General features: G+C 34.1%; 1 protein-coding gene across 2 annotated transcripts in view; it reads left to right on the top strand.

Moving 5' to 3' along the window:
• The window catches only part of GRID2 (glutamate ionotropic receptor delta type subunit 2), a 1,538,331-nt gene that overhangs the window by 618,843 nt on the left and 899,736 nt on the right, over positions 1 to 19,752 (top strand). The window lies entirely within an intron of this gene.

The raw sequence follows: 19,752 nt of genomic DNA, 5'->3' as shown, positions 1-19,752 counted from the left end.
CATAATTAATTATTTCTGTTTAAAAGATTTCCTACTGTGCCACAGCTGGCACAGGTGAAAGAAATTAAGTAAGAATGCAGTAGCACAAGACTTCATCACCCACTCTGCTTAATTATAGAAGTCAGAACTTGAAAATGAGATTTATGAGGATAAGTTGAAATGCAGATAATATGTTTCAGGATAATGTAGGGTTGATGATGTGTTATTTTGGAATCTTAAATTTCCAAGTTCTGCATAAGTAAAGAATGGAGAGTATCATAAATCTAAGTGGAAAATGGATCCTTCAGTGTCTAGGCCAGTGAGTTTGATGTGGACCCAGTAAACTTTTAAATTTGATAATTAATTACCTAGAGTGTGAGTAATAAGAAAATAAATAACTACAAGCTAGTAAGTCTTTTGGTTACAGCTATGTCAGCTCAAGGAGCTGGATGAAAATCGTGGTCTTTAATTTTTACTAGGTATTTAACAAAAACACATTGTATTTTTGTCCACATGGTAGAAAAATATGGACCAAAGTACATTCATAACTGGTTGATCAAACCTACCCAAATAGTGTTCATACAAGTATACAGAGAAGGTCTCCTTTACTGTGTTACGGTGGTCTTCTTTTATTAGCTTTTCCATGATTGGATGTTTATTTGCTCATTATTTTTCAGTGACTGAATATGATATTTTTAAGGTTCTAGATGATGAGTTAGTGCTTGAAGTTGTATGAATGTTTAGTGTTATCTTGCATGGCCAGGAGGATATACTGCAAACCAAGTAGGTCTACATTTTATAAGACAGGGGTTTTACTTTTGAAGTTTAATGTTAAAAAAATATATAAATAAACTACAAGCACAGAGTCCTGGGGGACCCACCTTGACAATATTTCAAATGGAGAATTGATTGCAGTAATCTGGAGCTGAATTAATACAAGGATAGATTTTAGGCAAAAACAGATAATAGTCCTACTCTGTACTATATTGCTCAGACTTCATGATGAGTACTTAATTATAGAGAACACGTTTAATAGAACAATTGTCCAACTGAAATAAATTCAGAAAAATAATAAGATTGTTGAAAGTTCTCAAAATCTTGTTTAGTGAATCATGCTTGTTTTTACTATCCAGATTACTCAACCAGTCTTCATTTTATGGTGGCCATAAGCCTGTTCCCCTCCTGAGAATCAAGACTTCTTCCCCTATTAATCCTTCTATTTAGGGTAAAGTTGACTCTGCAGTCTGCCTCTTGGGCAGGTCAAAGGGAGTTCTTGAAATAGAGTTAAGATCAGTAAAGATGCACTGTGCAGCCATAATTGCTATTTATGGCCAGCGTCCATTCTAACTGGCCTGAACCCAGTTAGTTTATATATGTTATGTTAAATCTGTCTCCCATATTTAAGTTAATCAATATATTATATTTGCCATGACCACAGGGATTAACACTGTGGTTAATAAGAATTGGCTGGGGACATTTTCTGTCTTTTCCACTAAACTCAGAGTTATGAAGTCACAAAGCTGGAACTATCTTAATATTAAAATGGATAAACCTGTGAAGCCAACAGGGGGTAGAAGGTAAGACAAGTTTTGAAGATAGCAAAACAAGGTTCTAAAGATGTAATTTGAGCCTCAGGTTATACCAAACCTGTAGCTAGTAGATCTACTCCAGTACATGGGTTAAAGAGAGAATGCTTTACTTAAGTCAAAACCCAAAGAGCCCTAAATGACACATCATGTAGAAAATATATATATATACTGAAAGATGTTTAGCTTACAAGAGATGAGGGAAAACAAGCTATATAAGATTTTTCATTATTTAGAGAGACTTCTCTTCATTATTTAGAGATCAAAGGCTCTATCTGATATAGGAAGGTAGAAGTTTCAGGTAGACCAAATTGGGATCAATGAAAAAGGATGTACATCCTCATAATTTGAGTTATCCAGTAATAAAATAAGCTGTCTTCTGTGCTTAAAAAAATATTAAAATAGAGTGTAGTTTATAAAGAATCTCATATTGGGTTGAATGTTCTATTATCTGTTACTAAAATCCTTAGAATGTATTAACTAACTACTGTGCCAGACATCGTACCAGGCACTTTATATAAATTTCCTGTTAAGTCAGTACCATTATGAACTGAAGAAATCAGGGAGTAACAGTGTTGAATAACTTGCCCACGGTAAAAAATCTATTAAGTGTCAATCAATGAGCAACAAACCCAATGTGTCTGACTTACTTTTCTTTCCACTAACATTCTAGCAATACCTGGATTTTTTATGTATTCAAAGTAATTATACAACTCCAACTCCCCTTTTGTCAGTATTTTAGCCATGATTTATATAAAAGAAAAATGAAATAATTTAGTTCAAAATGAATTATTTTTGATTTAGGGGACAGTAAGGAAGTTCTAAAAATGCACTAAAAGCATTTTGGTATGTAAATTCCATCATGACTAAAAGGTGCCATGCCTATGTAAGTATAATTGTGCTGTGAGGTTTATACAATTCCATAAATACTAAAAGGAGAAGTTTTTTTAAAAAGTCATAAAAATTCAAAACAAATATGGTCTGATTTCTGAGAAAGCCTAGCAGAGGCCCAAGGCAATATGTATTCAAGGGCTACATAGCCAGGTGTTCCTCCCTGGGGTTGTATTCAATGTGATTTCATGAGAATTCAGATAGTAGTGAGGAAACACAGAAGAAAAAATTTCTGCTGTAAATAAAATCCTGATAGAAAAAGTATACCATGGAATTTTGGTTGATAATTGTTTTGCTAATTTATTGCCTCTCACTTTATCTCTAAAAATAAAGAAAGTATTGTTTGGCCCTTATTCAAAGAATTTTCACTAGTGCAGGAATTCTGGTAACCTGATCATATATATCTGTCTTTATTATGAGACCTTCAATTGTTTGAAGTTACCATATTTTATAATATGAGATATATGTATATATACACACATACATATATATATATATACACACACATACACACACACACACAAACACACACACATATATATATTTGAAAAACTGATGTACTGCAGAACACACCTTGCCTAATATAGCTGCTACATTGAATTCATTTACGTCGTAATAATTTCTCAGTTCTTTAAAACAGACGTTTAAAAGCAGATTCATTATGTGGTTCATTAGATTGAATTTTGTGGTCAGACAAACCCAGGTTTTGTTTCTTTTGCGTGTGTGACATGGAGTCTCGCTCTGTCGCCGAGGCTGGAGTGCAGTGGCGTGATCTTGGCTCACTGCAACCTCCGCCTCCTGGGTTCAAGCAATTCTCCTGCCTCAGCCTCCCAAGTCACTGGGATTACAGGTGTGAGCCACGACTCCCAGCTAATTTTGTATTTTTAGTAGAGATGGGGTTTCACCATATTTGCCAGGCTGGTCTCGAACTTCTGACCTCAAGTGATCCACCTGCCTCGGTCTCCCAAAGTGCTGGGATTATAGATGTGAACCACCGTGCCCGTCCCAAACCCGGGCTTCAATTATGACCCTCCTGTTTGCTGAGTGAACTCCTTAAGACTCTGCATGTTTCTGTTTCTAATCTGGTAATAAGGATCCTAATGCTTACCTTCTTCGGAGACTATGACTGGTATTAAATCATATTATTTTAAATGTCTCTGCCTGCAATGGTGCTGAATGAACAGTAGCTGCCTTCTCTGCTTTTTCCCTAAACAAATTCTCCCCACGTCTCTCTAAGTTCTCTGCACTAATTTCAAAGTTAATGAAAAACAACTATCTATCTCCTTAATACTATTCAGATTTTATGCGTGTGATTTTGTGTATAAACTATTCTCAATCATACAAAACATTGTACTTTTAGGCAAAGGGCAAGTTCCTATTTTTTTTTTAAGTAATTTAGAATGAATGGGAGTTTATTTTTAAGTCAACATCTATTTCCCTTTTTTGCCACTCTACTTTCTTTCAGAATCTGTAATGGCACTTCCAGCAGGAGTTACACATGGGTGCCCTGGCTTCCTTAGTTGTATTGCAGAATAGTTATTGTAAACAGAAAGGCTTTCGCTGACAAATTTGAACTTGGAGTATTGGGTCTTCCCTAATTTGAGAAAGTCATTCGAGTGTGTAACTATTCAGGAAATGTATTACTTCTTAGGTTTGGAGAGGCTTGGAAATATTGCTGGAACACAACGAAAAAAGGAAACGAAATCAAACCTCATTAGCTCTGTCCCTAATTCTTTTGTAAGCAGATAGCAGTTCCCTTGAAATAGAAAAGTGGGAAAAAGACCACAAAGAAATTAGATGCTTATTCTCCTAAGATCACATAGGAATGAAGCACAACAGTTATGAACATAAGCTTAGATGATTTAGGATGCCAAATTTTGGCTAAGCAAACATATACACTTTCCCAGCTTAGGAAGAGACTCACATATCCAAAACTATATCTTCTTTATGTTTTAATATTTACTTCATCTGAAAAATTATAAGTTAAAAAAGTTGTACATGATACATATGAAAACACAAAACAAGTTCAAGCCCACACAATTATTTTTCATATATTCTAGTTGTTTCTCACTGATCATTTTGCTGAAAATATATGGGATATATTAATGTCCTGACTGCATGAAAAAAATTTCATGTGAACATCCCTAAAAGAAAAGACGCATATCCATACTTTCTTCCCCATACCCAACAAAATGAGAACATAAACATTTAGTCCCTAAAAGTTTTGAGTTGTCAGAAAAACAAAGAACTATAGTTACACATCCATTTTTAACCATATATAGAACCTAGCTCTGATAGACTTGAAACAAATAACACAATTTTTCCCAATGATTTCTAAAAGCAGCTAACCATGAAATACAATTTCATTTTCTCCTGATGATAATAGAAGATATTACATGTCGCTACCAAACATATACTGTATATTCTTGTCTCTTCTAGTCTATTTTTTATTAGCTTAAAACCCTGAGCTGTTAAATGTAGCATAAAACTTCTGTGAAATTACACTGCTTTGCATCAGGGGAAAAGATTCTTTTAATTGGATGATTGCAGAAGGAGAGAGAAAAAGGAGAGAGCCTTTAAAACTTTGGGTAGTTCAGATTTTAAAAATCTGGATGCTTCAGCAAAAATGCCAATCCTCTGAGCTTTGACTATTATTACTAATGTAGTGCTTACAGGGTACTGTAAATTAGATCTTGAGCACATTATGGGCCAAATACTATCCTTTTATACTCATGTGTAACCTTTAACAGGTTTCAATGGGAAATGTGCACGGTTACTGGAAAGCAATTTTCCCATTATTTTTCTACTCGAAATATGGTACAAAATAAGGCAATTACTAGAAGCATGTTAAAAAACAACTTTAATTTTATATAGACTTTTCCAATTACAAAGAGTTTTACACAACATAACTCATTATATCTGTATAATGAAATGTTTGTGTATATAAAATCATATGAAAGCATCTTCAGTATCAAAATTTAACATCAGTATATCTGAGAAAAGATGATTGTTTAGATTTATATTTGAGAAAGTAGCATTTTGAAAAGAATGAAATTTTGAATTCAATTCTGTTAAATGGTCAAACATTAATTTTAATAATAGGAATAATTTATACTTTAATTGATAAACATTCTTTTATAATTGTTTTTAGTTTATATTTTCTTGTATGTTTGTAAATCTGTCTTTTGTTTTCCTTTTTTGTTTTGCTTGTTTGCATATTTATTTTTAAGTTTTCTGAAAAAGTTTAGCTATATTGTATTTTTATTTTTTCCGGTTCATTGTCTTGGAAAGTATTCACTAGGATACAGGCTTCCAACAAGGGATATTCTGAGGGAGCATCCTAAGTCATTATCACAAGTGGTTGAATTTCTGAGAAGTAATATCAGTCTTGAGCTACTTCTATTATGTAACCTAGGATAAACCCTGTGCATTCTAGTTATTCAACAGGACTTGGTATTTCCTAAGCCTGTATCAGGATGCATTAACTAGTTGATTTAATAGTCCGTGTTCTTTAATTGTTTGTTATTTTTGTTTTATTCATTTACATTTTTACAAACAAGAAGAACACTGTGATCTTCAGATCCTCAGACCAAAAAATAAGCAAAAACAATGTTGAATGCTATTGTGCAAAATGAAAGCCATCAATAAGCAATATTTGCTGTGGGTTTTTACTTGTACCAAAGTTGATGAAACAAAAGATCTCTCTACTTTTGTGGAAGAGCAAGAACAATAATAGTAATAAACATAATGAAAAAATACATTTTATAGCCTGATGGATGATGAAGATGATAATTCCTATAGAGAAAAAACAGGGTCACAAAGATCAGGTTTATGGAGGAGAGTTGCTTATACTTAGTCCTAGCCCTAGTCAAGGAGGTGAGGGAATGGTCAAGAAATTAGATGGGAGAGGAGTGTTCTAGAGATGGAGAGGAAAGCATGTAAATTTGAAAACGTGCCTGATGACTTTCAGGACCAGCTGAAGAGTAAATAGGGAAAATAGCAGGGGAAGGTAAGGTTAGAGAAAGATGGGTAGGAATACAGTAAGAAAGGTCATTGTCAACTTTAATTCCTTTTTAGATGTGAAAGCTCTAACAGACTTTGAGTGACACAAAATGGCTTTTAACAAGATCATTCTGGTTGTTCAGTTTAGGGCAGATTGCAGGAAGCTAGGGGCGGAGGCAATCATTTAACGTTGTATGTACTTTTTTGTATAAATTTAGGGGGTTCAAGTGCAGTTTTGTTACATGGATATATTGTGTTACAGTGGAGTCTGGGCTTTTAGTTTACCTTCATCAGAATTGTATACATTGTATCCATAAGTAATTTCTCATCTCTCACCTTCCCACCCAGTGTTTGTTCTTTCATACTGTAAGTCCATGTGTGCAATTATTTAGCTTCCTCTTATAAGTGATTACATGAAGTATTTCAATTTCTGTTTCTGAGTTATTTCACTTAAGATAATGGCTTCCAGGCTGGGCGTGGTGGCTCACGCCTGTAATCCCAGCACTTTGGGAGGCCGAGGCAGGTGGATCATGAGGTCAGGAGATTGAGACCATCCTGGCTAACATGGTGAAACGTCATCTCTACTAAACATACACACACACACACACACACACACACACACACACACCCCTTATCCGGGCTTGGTGGCACGTACCTATAGTCCCAGCTACTCGGGAGACTGAGACAGGAGAATGGCATGAATCCGGGAAGCGGAGCTTGCAGTGAGCCGAGATCGCGCCACTGCACTCCAGCCTGGGCGACCAGGTGAGACTCCGTCTCAAAAAAAAAAAAAAAAAAAAGATAATGCCTTCCAGTTCATCCATATTGCTGCAAAAGACATGATTTGATTTGATTCTGTTTTATGGCTGAATAGTATTCGTGTGTGTGTGTGTGTATTTCACATTTTCTATCTGTTTTAGACAGTTACATTGATTCCTTATCTTTACTATTGTGAAGAGTGCTGCTGCAAAAGTGAATGCAGGTATATTTTATATAATAATTTTTTTGTGGGGGTGGGGGGATTAGACATCCCATAGTGGGATGCTGGATTGAATAGTAGTTCTAGCTTTAGTTCTTTGATAAATCTCCATACTGTTTTCCATAGAGGTTGTACTAATTTACATTCACACCAAATGTGAATAAGCATTCACTTTTCTCCACATCCTTGCCAAAATCTGTTATTTTCTAACTTTTTAGTAATAGCCATTCTGACTTATGTAAAATGATTTTCTTGTGGTTTTAATTTGCATTTCTCGGATGATTAGTGGTGCTGAGCAATTTTCATATGTTTGTTGTTGCACGGAGTTCCTTGTAAATTCTGGATATTAGTATTTTCCAGTTGCATAGTTTAAAGATATTTTCACCCAATCTGTAGGTTGCCTGTTTACTCTATTGATTATAACTTTTGCTGTGCAGAGACTTTTTAGTATAATTCGGTCATACTTCTCTAGTTTTACTTTGGTTTCATTTGCTTTTGAGGTCCGAGTCATCAATTATTTACCTAGGCTAATGTCCAAAAGAGTTTTTCCTAGGTTTTCTTCTAGAATATTTATAGTTTCATATGATTTTTGTTTTTAATTCTGTTTATGCAGTGAATTACATTTATTGATTTGTATATGTTGAACCATCCTTGCATCCCTGGAGTAAAACCCACGTGATCATGGTGTATTTTATTTTATTTTATTTTATTTTATGATGTGCTGTTGGATTCGGTATTTTGTTGAGGATATTTGCGCGTATGTTCACTAGAAATACTGGTCTATATTATCTTTGTGTGTGTGTGTGTGTGTGTGTGTGTGTGTGTGTCCTTGTCTTGCTTTGTATCAGGGTGATATTGGCTTGGTATAATGTGCTAGAGATGATTCTTTACTGCACAATTTTCAAGAACAGTTTTAACAGACTTGGTGTAAGTTCTTTGTATGTTTGTTTATATATTTGTTAGTACAGATTTAATCTCACTAATTATTATTTTGGTGCAAAGGTAATTGTGGTTTTGCCATTGAAGGAAACAGCAGAAACCATTACATTTGCACTAACCTAATATTCTGTTCAGGATTTCCATTTCTTCCTTCTACATGCTTGAAAAGTTACATATTTCCAGAAATTCATTTATTTCCTCTGGATTTTCTAGTTTATGAGTGTAGAGATATTCATAGTAGTCTCTGAGGATTTTTAGTGTTTCTCTAGTATCAGTTGTAATGTCTTCTTTTTCATTTCTGATTGTGTCTATTTGAATCTTCTCTCCTTGTTTCTGGCTGAATGTAGCTAGTGGCCTAGCAATTTTGTTCATCCTTTCAAATAATTTCTTGTGTTGTTGATTCTTTGTAATTTTTTTGGTCTCTGTTTCATTTAGTCCTGTTCTGATCTTTGTTATTTGTCTTCTACTAGTTATGAAGACACTTTTTAGTTTACGTCCCATTTATCTTGTTTTGTTTGTGTTACATTTGCTTTCCAGGTCTCAGTCATAAATTCTTTCCCTAGGCCAATGACCAGAATAGTTTTTCTAGGTTCTCTTCTAGTATTTTTATAGTTACAGGTCTTACATTTAAGTCTTTAACCCATCCTGAGTTATCTTTTTATATGTGAGATGTAGGGGTCTGGTTTTATCCTTCTGGATATGGCAGTCCTATTTTCCCAGCACTGGTTATTGAATAGGGTGTCATTTTCCCAACATATGTTTTTGTCGACTTTGTCAAAGAGCAGTTGACTATAGGTCTATGGCTTCATTTCTGGATTCTCTGTTCTAGTGATCTATATTTTGATTTTTATCCAGTGACAAAAATCTAAGTGTTGATTTTATTTAGTGATTAACACATGGATCTATGTGTTGATTTTTATACCAGTACCATGCTATTTTGGTTACTATACCTCATAGCATAATTTGAAGTCAGGTAAGGTGCAACTCCTCTAACTTTTTTCTTTTTGCTTAGGATTGCTTTGGTTATTCAGGCTCCTTTCTGGTTCCATATTAGGATTTTTTTTTTTTTCCTAATTCTGTGAAGCATTACGTTGTAATTTTAATAGGAATTGCATTGAATCAGAAACTGCTTTAGTCAGGGTGGTCATTTTAACCATACTGATTCTTCTGATTCATGATCATGGGATATTTTTCTCATTTGTTTGTGTCATCTAATCTGCCATCTTGAAAAGAAAAAAACCACAACATATTAAATGAATAAAATGAAGGCTGAAATAACAATATGAATTCAGGCAGATATTATGTTGGTTCTTAGGTTTTTATAAAATTGCAAACTAAGTAAATCAATATCCAATGCTCCTAGATTTTCTATAACCTTTTTTCTTACTTCTCCTGTGTACATTTCTCTTTGTCAAACTTAAGCTTAGCAAAGGATTCAATACCCACAAATTAAGCATATTTCTTTGACTTTTTAATGAGTTATCTGCATTTTAACCTGGAGGAACCCGCAGGAATAACTTTCAAATGGTTAAATTTAAAATCTTAAAAACCATGAATAATTATTTTTGGCTAGGAATAAAATTTAGATCCATGGTGAACCCCAGTAATTTCTGGCTCTTGGGATTTTTAATGGGAATAATTTATTATAAATGTTTCTCTCCTTCATCAGAAAATTAAAAAATTTTTAAAGGTACAATATTTTTATTTGAGGCAGGTTGATAAGTCTACCAATTTCTCTAAAAATGTCATTGAATTATTACACAGAAACAATTACTTGCCAGGCAAGAATCAAGGCATTAGAGATAAAATCTGATTTACATACCGCACTTCTCTCTTCTCAATGTGCTCCTAGTATAACTTGGAGACAATAGGTTAGTAAACAGTGGGAGGGTAGTGGAGAGAGATCTACTGCAGAAGAAAGTATCTATGCTTAGGACCATTTAGCTGAACATCATTCTCCTCTTTGATTTCTGTTTAACCATCACTACGATCCACCTCAAAGCAGTTTCTTTTCTTATTTCTAAGAATAGCACTATATTCTGTCTGTCACACAGGCTCTTTCACCTGTAATTGCCACTAACCTCTCTCTTTTCCTCACTTTCAACTTTAAATTTGGTTGTAGAATAATTCCTTGAAATTTAATAAAAGCATATTCAATTAAATTGAATATAATATTAATGTATGGCCTTTTTTCAAAATTTTTTCTTCATCTCATTTTGATGACTCCTCTATACTCATAACAGTTTAAGTTTCAAAGCATTAACTTGTAATTTTTTACCTATGTGTACCCAAATATGAAGATAATTTTAGTACCTTTTTATTTTCAATAAATGTAAATAATGGCTTGATATTTATTTTGCACTCACAGTTATTACTGATTTAATAACTTGATATGAAACTTCCTTGTTTTCAGAAGTGTACTGTGCATTTGGATATTGCTGCTTTTTATTGCCACTAAAGAGTAAATATGCATTTAGCAGCCAGAACATGAAGCCCACAGGGTGACTTTGGCAATAGAGTTTCTAATATAAAGTCAACATAAAAGTATGCAGAAGAGAAAGAGAAAAATATATATAAGAAAAATAATTAGGCAAGACCCCAAAAATAATGCTTATATAAATTAGATGTGATAAAGTGACAGGTAATAAAACTTCAAGGGTCAAACAAATTAAGAAATGAGTGATATGAAATGGAATCAGTTCAGAGGAGCAATGACAGTGGATGGAACCAAAGAAAGAATATATTTGTGAATTACAGAGAAAGAACTTTAGATTAATGAAGAGGAGAGATTTTATCTTATCAACAGAGCAATTGAGATGAGTGGTCCATAAAGCTTTATGACTTTAGCATGAATTATGGTGGAAAGAAATATTATAGTAGATCATGTTAATCTAATTTTACTATCCTTAAATGTAATGGCTTTTAAAATTGTTAGCTGAACAATTCAAGGTGGCAATTTGCTACATCAATATAAGCAGTCTCTTGTGACCTTTCAGGAATACTGAGCTACTGCTTAGTTAAGTGACAGTGATCCTTCTTCAAAACAAATGCTATGTAGAGATTTTACTAATTTCCCTACTTAATTAAGAAATGAGATTTATTTCCCCTAAGGACAAAAATTTTCAGTGGTACTGACGATCATATATTAGATGGTAAAATGGATTACTGAAACTTAGTGCCACTCAAATTAAAAATTTGATTCATCCCACCCAAGACAAAAATGGGGACTGCATTTTATATCCCATTGAATAAATTAATTCCACACACAAGTTTTAAGTTCCTAAAGTCTTTAACTTCAGCTGTGGCTCTAAAAAAATCAAAATGACTCTAACTTATAAAATACAGTCACGTTAAAATGTGAATTTCCATATGATTGTGAGGAGTTAGGTAATAAACTAAATAACAACATTGTTTAAAAGTTTACAAATGCATAGGAGATCTGTAAACATTAAAATAGGATTGAATTTTTCAATAGATTTTGTTCTGATGTTGGAAATGTTCTGGAAGTGTTCATATAGAGGAGTATGCTGTCCAATATGGTATTTACCAGCTATAGATGGCTACTGAGCACTTCAAATGTAGCTCATGTGATGAGGAAATTAACTTTTTTATTGTATTTACTTTCAATTAATTTAAATTTAAATACTCATATGGGGCTAGCAGCTCCAATATTGGGCAATGCAAGTCTAGAACTCACATCTTAAATTTGATTTGATTATCGAATACATCAAGTTTGTAATTCATGTAGCTGCTGAGTGGTATTGCTACAATCAGAAAATCAGAGGACTCAAAGATTGCAATAGAGATTTAGGGCAAACTGTGAGCAAGACACTTTTAGTGATGAATTTCTAATTAATGTATTAATTTCAGTATTGAGTTAGCTCTATAACTAAGTCTTAATATGCATATTACTTTAAGCTAATTACAAATGCTAATTCTTGGTTTTATCCATCATAAATGGGTGTAGGGGTTAGAAAATGTGAATAAAAATATTGGAGAATTAACTTATGTACTGGTCTTACAGTGAGAGGTGAATAGCTTATGTTTGGTACATAGTAGCTACATTTAGTCAAAGCAAACATTGTAGAAAAATAAACGTAGTGCCTCCTTTGAATATGTAAGTATTTTTTAGTGACAATTTGATTATTCTTTGGATTTTGGAAATATGTAGACCTGAAGCTTCCCTTGAACCAGGATTAATTAAAGACAATATTGCCAGTTAACACCAGACAGTATAACTGGTGTTCTTGCTTTTATATATGTGAAATAGGCAGAGCTTTTACTAGCTTACACATCTCTAAGCTGATTTTTAAGCCTTTTCAAGAATTTTGCCACTTCTGAGCTGAGTTCAGAGCCAGAGGAGAAGCTGAATTTTAGCCACTTTGGTGGAAGCAGCTTTCATGCCCCTCAGGTTTATACTTAAATCTGTCTTTACTCTGGGAAACTTCATAGAGCTCTCTTGGCTTCTGAGCCCCTTTAGTTTCTAAACTACAAGGGAACCCAGCCCTCTCATCCTTAAAAAAAAGACACTTTTAGGACTTTACTTATCATTTATTTATTTATTTTTTTAGAGACAGAGTCTCACTCTGTTACCCAGGCTGGAGTGCAGTGGTGCGATCTTGGCTCACTGCAACCTCCACCTCCTGGGGTCAAGCGATTCTCCTGCCTCAGTCACACGAGTAGCTGGGGCTACGGGCACCTCCATTAATAACTACTAGGATGTTAAGTCTTTTGCCCTAGAACAGAATTATTTGCTGTTTCATTTTTCCTTGACTTAGATTAATCTCAATTTTATAGTTTACTACTCCAAGTGTTGGCCTTGGACGAGCCATGTAGCTTCACTTTGGAACTTGTCACAGGTGCAAAATATCAGGCCCCACACTAGACGTACTCAACCAGAATTGACATCTTATCCCCAGGTGTTTCATAGGTATATAAAAGTTTAAGTACTGATTATAGCACACTGCCTCTTGTTTGCTCCCTAAGAATACAAAGGTATCTTATTAATTGAACTTGTTCAGTTAATAAGTACTTCCTTAAATGAGTCAATTTTTATGATCCTCAACCAATATATGCCCCATTTTTCCATTGCAGATCATTCTTTACATTTTATTTCTTTCTTAACATTTTTTAAAAAATTAAGACAACTACAAGAAAGAGCCAGACATTAATTCTTCCTTTGTCTTAATATAAAGTATAAGTGTGCATATTCATTGTCTCATCTGTCCTGCACTCCTCTCACTTTAGGAGCAACTCTATAGAGTACAAGGACCATTTGTTTTTATAAGTAGGTATTTGGTACCTCTTAGAATATTATCTACCTGTCCTAGAAACCATATAGTCCATTCTAGTTTAAAAATGTGTTTGTTTGTTTGTTTGTTTGAGATGGATTTTCGCTCTTGTTTCCCAGGCTGTAGTGCAATAGCATGATCTTGACTCACTGCAACGTCCACCTCCCTGGTTCAAGCAATTCTCCTGCCTCAGCCTCCCGAGTAGCTGGGATTACAGGCATGTGCCACCACACCTGGCTAATTTTGTATTTTTAGTAGAGATGGGGTTTCTCCATGTTTGTCAGGCTGGTCTTGAACTCCGCACCTCAGGTGATCCGCCTGCCTCAGCCTCCCAAAGTGCTGGGATCACAGGCGTGAGCCACCACACCTGACCTTAAAATGTTTTCTTTAAAAACTTAAATTTTCAGCTGGGTGCGGTGGCTCATGCCTGTAATCTAAGCACTTTGGGAGGCCAAGATGGGCAGATCACCTGAGGTCAGGAGTTCGAGACCAGCCTGGCCAACATGGTGAATCCCTGTCTCTACAAAAACACAAAAATTAGCTAGGCATGTTAGCGTGCACTTATAATCCCAGCTACTCAGGAGGCTGAGGCAGGAGAATTGCTTGAATCTGGGAAGCAGAGGTTGCAGTGAGCCGAGATCACGGCACTGTACTCCAGCCTGGGCAACAAGAGGGAAACTCCATCTCAAACAAAACAAAACAATACGAAACCAAACAAAACAAAAACTCAATTTTCCTTATTATCCAAAAACACAGTAAGTTTTTCATGAAAATCTCAGTGCTAAGCATTGTGAGATTCACTAGCTATTCTCATGCAGATCTTAATATAGGGACTAATATCTATCAGATGCATTCCCAATCTGATTTTTTAAATAGTTTTATTTTTTATTGACAGTGATTCATCAGAGATAAGTACTAGTTTCCTTTTACGTATAAAATATTCAGTATAATTGTATTGATTGAATTATAGCAGCAACTATTTTAACAATAAATTATCCCTACTCACAACATCCACTGAGTATACATTATGAGTAGCTTTTGCTAACTGCTGAAATATGGAAGTAAAAATTAGAGTTCTTATGTTGTAGTAGCACAAAGACACTGAAAAGCAAGATAGAGCTTTCTTAGAAAAATATTAGCATTAAAAATGTGGCCATTACTTGGTGTGAACCTGGGAGGCGGACCTTGCACTGAGCCGAGATTGCGCCACTGTTCTCCAGCCTGGGTGACAGAGCAAGACTCCATCTCAAAAAAAAAAAAAAAAAAAAAAGTGGCCATTACTAAACAAAAAATATGATAAAAAGTACTAACCTAACAGGTAACACACTTTGCTAGATATAAAAATAAATTTTATAATATCTGATTCTAAACAGCATGTTATAGATGAATTCTTAAAGAGAGTAGTTATAGAAAAAACTTATTTTGGAAAATTAAATTTCTGTCAAAACCTGTAATGTTTATGAACAGACACCCTTTTCTTTTAGCATGTCAACGGAGTTGTTAGGTTGTCTTCATCCTTCAGTGGCTACCTGCACTTCCCCTTCAATTTTTCAGGCACCTCTGAAACTGTCCTGATATCTTCATCAATTGTCTTCAACCAAATGGATGAGACTATGAATAAGAGCTCATTGTCATGAAAGTGATATGAGTAATAAATTTGTTGAGTAATTAAAAGATTATAAATTCACATAAATTGCTCAATTTTCTTTCAAACTGATAATTATTCTGTTTGTAATATGTTTGGCAAACTTTATATACTTGTTTTTCTTTTCTTTTTCTTTTTTTTTTTTTTTTGAGACAGAGTCTCGGTCTGTCGCCCAGGCTGGAGTGCAGTGGCGCGATCTCTGCAAGCTCCGCCTCCCGGGTTCACGCCATTCTCCTGCCTCAGCCTCCGGAGTAGCTGGGACTACAGGCGCCCGCCACCTCGCCCGGCTTTCTCATTTTTTAGTAGAGACGGGGGTTTCACAGGGTTAGCCAGCATGGTCTCGATCTCCTGACCTTGTGATCCGCCCGTCTCGGCCTCCCAAAGTGCTGGGATTACAGGCTTGAGCCACCGCGCCCGGCCTACTTGCTTTTCAAAATAGAGCTTGGTAAGAGATGATATAACTTATATCTTTAGAAGAATTATTTTTTATTTTAAGTAATTAGTGTCCTAAGCTAGTAATATACAGAAGAATTTAGATAAAACGTTTACTGGGTGAATTAATCTACACTATCATAGAGCTGTGAAAACATGCAGTAAAGTTAGGTTTTTTTTTTTTTTCAAGAAATGCTTTAGCAAACCAAATGTCATCTCTGTATGTTTTTTATGGAAGAAACTTGTTTTACAATAGCCATCTCTCCTATGTATCTGTAATAAAAGAGCACTTATTCACATGTTTTTAAGTAGCCATTCCATTATAAACACCTTCCCTCAATTTGAAATCAATCAATATTTTAAATATCAGTGAAAAGACATCTAATGTATATCTTCTAAAATATTTCTTACATAGTAGCAAAACCTCTAATTATGACTTAATTTTAAACCACTCCAGTTTGCCTAACACTGTCCTGGTTCTAGGATTGAAATTTCCACATTCTAGGAAACTCCTCAGTTTCAGGGATACCTGGATGATTGGTCACCATCATGTACCATTTTATTGCCTTAATATTTTAATATTCAAAGTGTAAAAATGTGTCTTATACAGGAATTCAGAGCTTGTTGGGATGTCTATAGTGATAACTTTAACATTAATTGCAAATACCTTTGTTCTTTTAAAACCCATTAATTAAGCACCTATTTTAAAGCATAGTTTTTTATGTTATAAAGTTCGATAGATCATGCTCTGTGTCCTTAAAGAACTCAGAGCTTAACCAAAGAGCAAGGCATACAAAACAATAAATTATAAATATGAGGTTGGAATTGTTAAAAGAAAGCAAAGTTCTTCTAAACACGGAAGACTTAGACACTTACTTTACCTAGGAGGAATTAAGGAAGTCCTCCATTAGTCCTAATTAAAGAAGTTGTGGTATTTTAGGAGTCATAAGAGTTAACCAAAGGAGAGGAAAAGAGGAAGGGATTTCCAGGCTTGCTGGTATGAAAATGAAGGCTGTGCTCAGGGTTTGGTGAGAAATTTAAAGCCATTACAATATAGGATGGATGATGTGGATATACTCATTTGGAAGAGCATTGATGACCAGAATTGAGCAATAGGATTTATCCTACAGCCAGTGGTTAAAAAAAAAAAAAAAAAAAAAAAAAAGTAGATGCTCAGGATTTAATCACCTGGGAAGATTTTAAAATTACAGATTTCTGCACCACTTCCAGCCCAGTCCCCCAGAGAACCAGCTGAGCAGATCTGAGGTGCCAAATACTTCAATTCATATATCTGTAATGATCTTCATATTATTATGTTGTCTGTAGAGATTTAGAACCTCCAGATTTCCCATAGAGAGCCAATAGTGGTAATCAAGCATTTGATTTACATGATTTTATTTGAATTAAAAAATAATTCTAGATTTTTTTTTTTTCCTAGAGACAGTAGGCCACTCAGATTTCTTTGAAGGATGCAGTTGAGAGATAAGGCACTGTACTGAGGCTTTATCAAAGGAGGAGAAGGTAGTGCTAAACACAAGGAGAAGTTTCAAAAGTGGAGGACAATCTATTTTGTCAGAGTGTGGCTGCCATTTGGTACCCCTTGGGGGTCTGGTTTTAGGACCTCCTTTAGGGCACCAAAATGTACAGATGCTTGAGTCCCTGATATAAAACAGTGTGTCACTTGCATATAACCTATGCATATACTCCTGTATACTTTAAATCATCTCTAGCTTACTTATAATACTTAATACAATGTTAGTGTCATGTAAATAGTTGTCATAATGTATTGTTTGGGGAATAATGACAAGAAAAGGTCTGTACATGTTCAGTACAAACACAATTACAAAAATATTTTCCATCCATGAATTCATAGATGTGGAACCCATGGATATGGAGGACCAACTCCATATGTTTTACAAATACTTGTTATACTATTTTCTGATAGAGTTGATAATAGTTTGAATAGAGTACAAATACTGCATCTTGAATATCAGTATATAATATGACAAATAATGAGACTATTTTCTCATATTTTCCTTTGTGTCAGTTTCTTTTTTCATTATTGTATTGATTCTTCCATATAGTAAGTAATTTTTAACTGCCTAGCATGTGCCTAACAGTGCTAACTAGATGAAGTATTCATTATAATAAAAATGGTATATTTTCAAAAGGACCATACATTTCATACAGGTATTAACATTGAAGTGTTCTACTTACCTTTTCATTGCGAAGACTTTAGAGGGGCATTTATAATATAAATTGTTACCACCTTTCTGAAGGACAACTTACCTGTGTCTCAAAAACACTTAAAGTGTGCAACACATAGTGGATATTTATTTCTGCAAGTACTTAGGCATAACAGTTGCTGAAGTAGTATTCTTACCATATGTATGCTGTATTGTTGGATTCCCATGATAAAACAAATACTATGTCATTTGTGCATATCTTTTTTTTTTTAACAAAACAAATTTATACAGGGATTTTAGGACCACAAAACAACTACTGGTGTGTCATGAGGGAAATATATCGTGGAAATAATATGTTCCATTTATGGTTTTCTTTTTAAAACGTAGCACGTTAATACAGAACTGCATCTCTAAATCAAATAACCTTAAGCAATAAATAGAGACTTGCTTGCAAGTATTGGCAAAGAAATACCTTTTTTTTCACAAGAACTTTTTTTTTTCCTAGTTCATGTGAATTTAGGATAAAAACCTACAGCAACAATAAATCCCTTGTGGTACTAATTCTAAAGGTTTATCACAAATAGTATTAGAGATAACAAAATATAGTCAACATAAGCTTCCAGTTTTTACTGTTTATGACTTAATAATAATTTGGGCATAAAGGTGCCTAGTTTTACCAGCATGTTATTGGACCATATTTTATATTTGGGGAATAAGAATTTTTTCATAAATAATAGAAGATAATATTTTTATTTTTTTCATGTCTGCCATGTACTTTACCTTATTATTGCTAAAGGCAAAACACTTTCTTGAAGAAGTTTTATTTAGTCTATACTGGATATTTTATTTCAGTCTTCTTAGTTTTTCCAAAGTAAAATAAAACAATTTTTACCTTTCTACAAGGTAAAATGAGCTTTTAACCTCATAAAAGAGAAAGGTATACTACACATGATGTTCATCTATTCAGCAGCAAAAAGTTCAAGAAGCTAAATGAATACGCCCTCAAGTCTAAAAGTGAAAAATAGATATTGCAAGCAAGAGGGACACTAAGGTATTACATTAGCGATAGGCAGTATTTTGGAACCTTAACTGCAACACACCATTTGTAAAATATTTCGCATAAGTCCTGATGGTAATTGTTATACATTTTAGTTACATAGGTATTGTTTTGATATGTACAGAAAAAAAAATGTTTATCATTTAAAAGATACCTTATTCCAGAATATATATAAAGAAAATCATTGCCAGGTACAAATCAGCAAAAAACACTTATGTCAATAGAGAGTAAAAAGAAGTACTTTAATATGAAATGTTTTAACATTATTCTTATTTTTAAAATTGATACATTTGTTGAGTGGTGTTTAAATTTTATGACATTATTTAATTGTAGAGGCATTGAATTATAGAGATATTGAAAACAAGCTCTTTAAGAATTGTGAATATACAACTACGATTTCTTAAAGTTTGAGACTTTTATAAAAGCAGTGGTTCAAAAAAAAAAAAAAAACTGCAGTCAGGTAGCGTGATACCTCCAGCTTTGTTCTTTTGACTTAGGATTGTCTTAGATTTGCGGGCTCTTTTTTGGTTCCATATGAACTTTAAAGCAGTTTTTTCCAATTCTGTGAAGAAACTCATTGGTAGCTTGATGGGGATGGCATTGAATCTATAAATTACCTTGGGCAGTATGGCCATTTTCACGATATTGATTCTTCCTATCCATGAGCATGGTATGTTCTTCCATTTGTTTGTGTCCTCTTTTATTTCACTGAGCAGTGGTTTGTAGTTCTCCTTGAAGAGGTCCTTTACATCCCTTGTAAGTTGG

This window comes from Theropithecus gelada, chromosome 5 (genome assembly GCF_003255815.1).
Source record: "Theropithecus gelada isolate Dixy chromosome 5, Tgel_1.0, whole genome shotgun sequence".
NCBI lineage: Eukaryota > Metazoa > Chordata > Mammalia > Primates > Cercopithecidae > Theropithecus > Theropithecus gelada.
The sequence above is the reverse complement of the archived record's forward strand: the minus strand, read 5'-3'. Positions and strand labels throughout refer to the sequence as shown.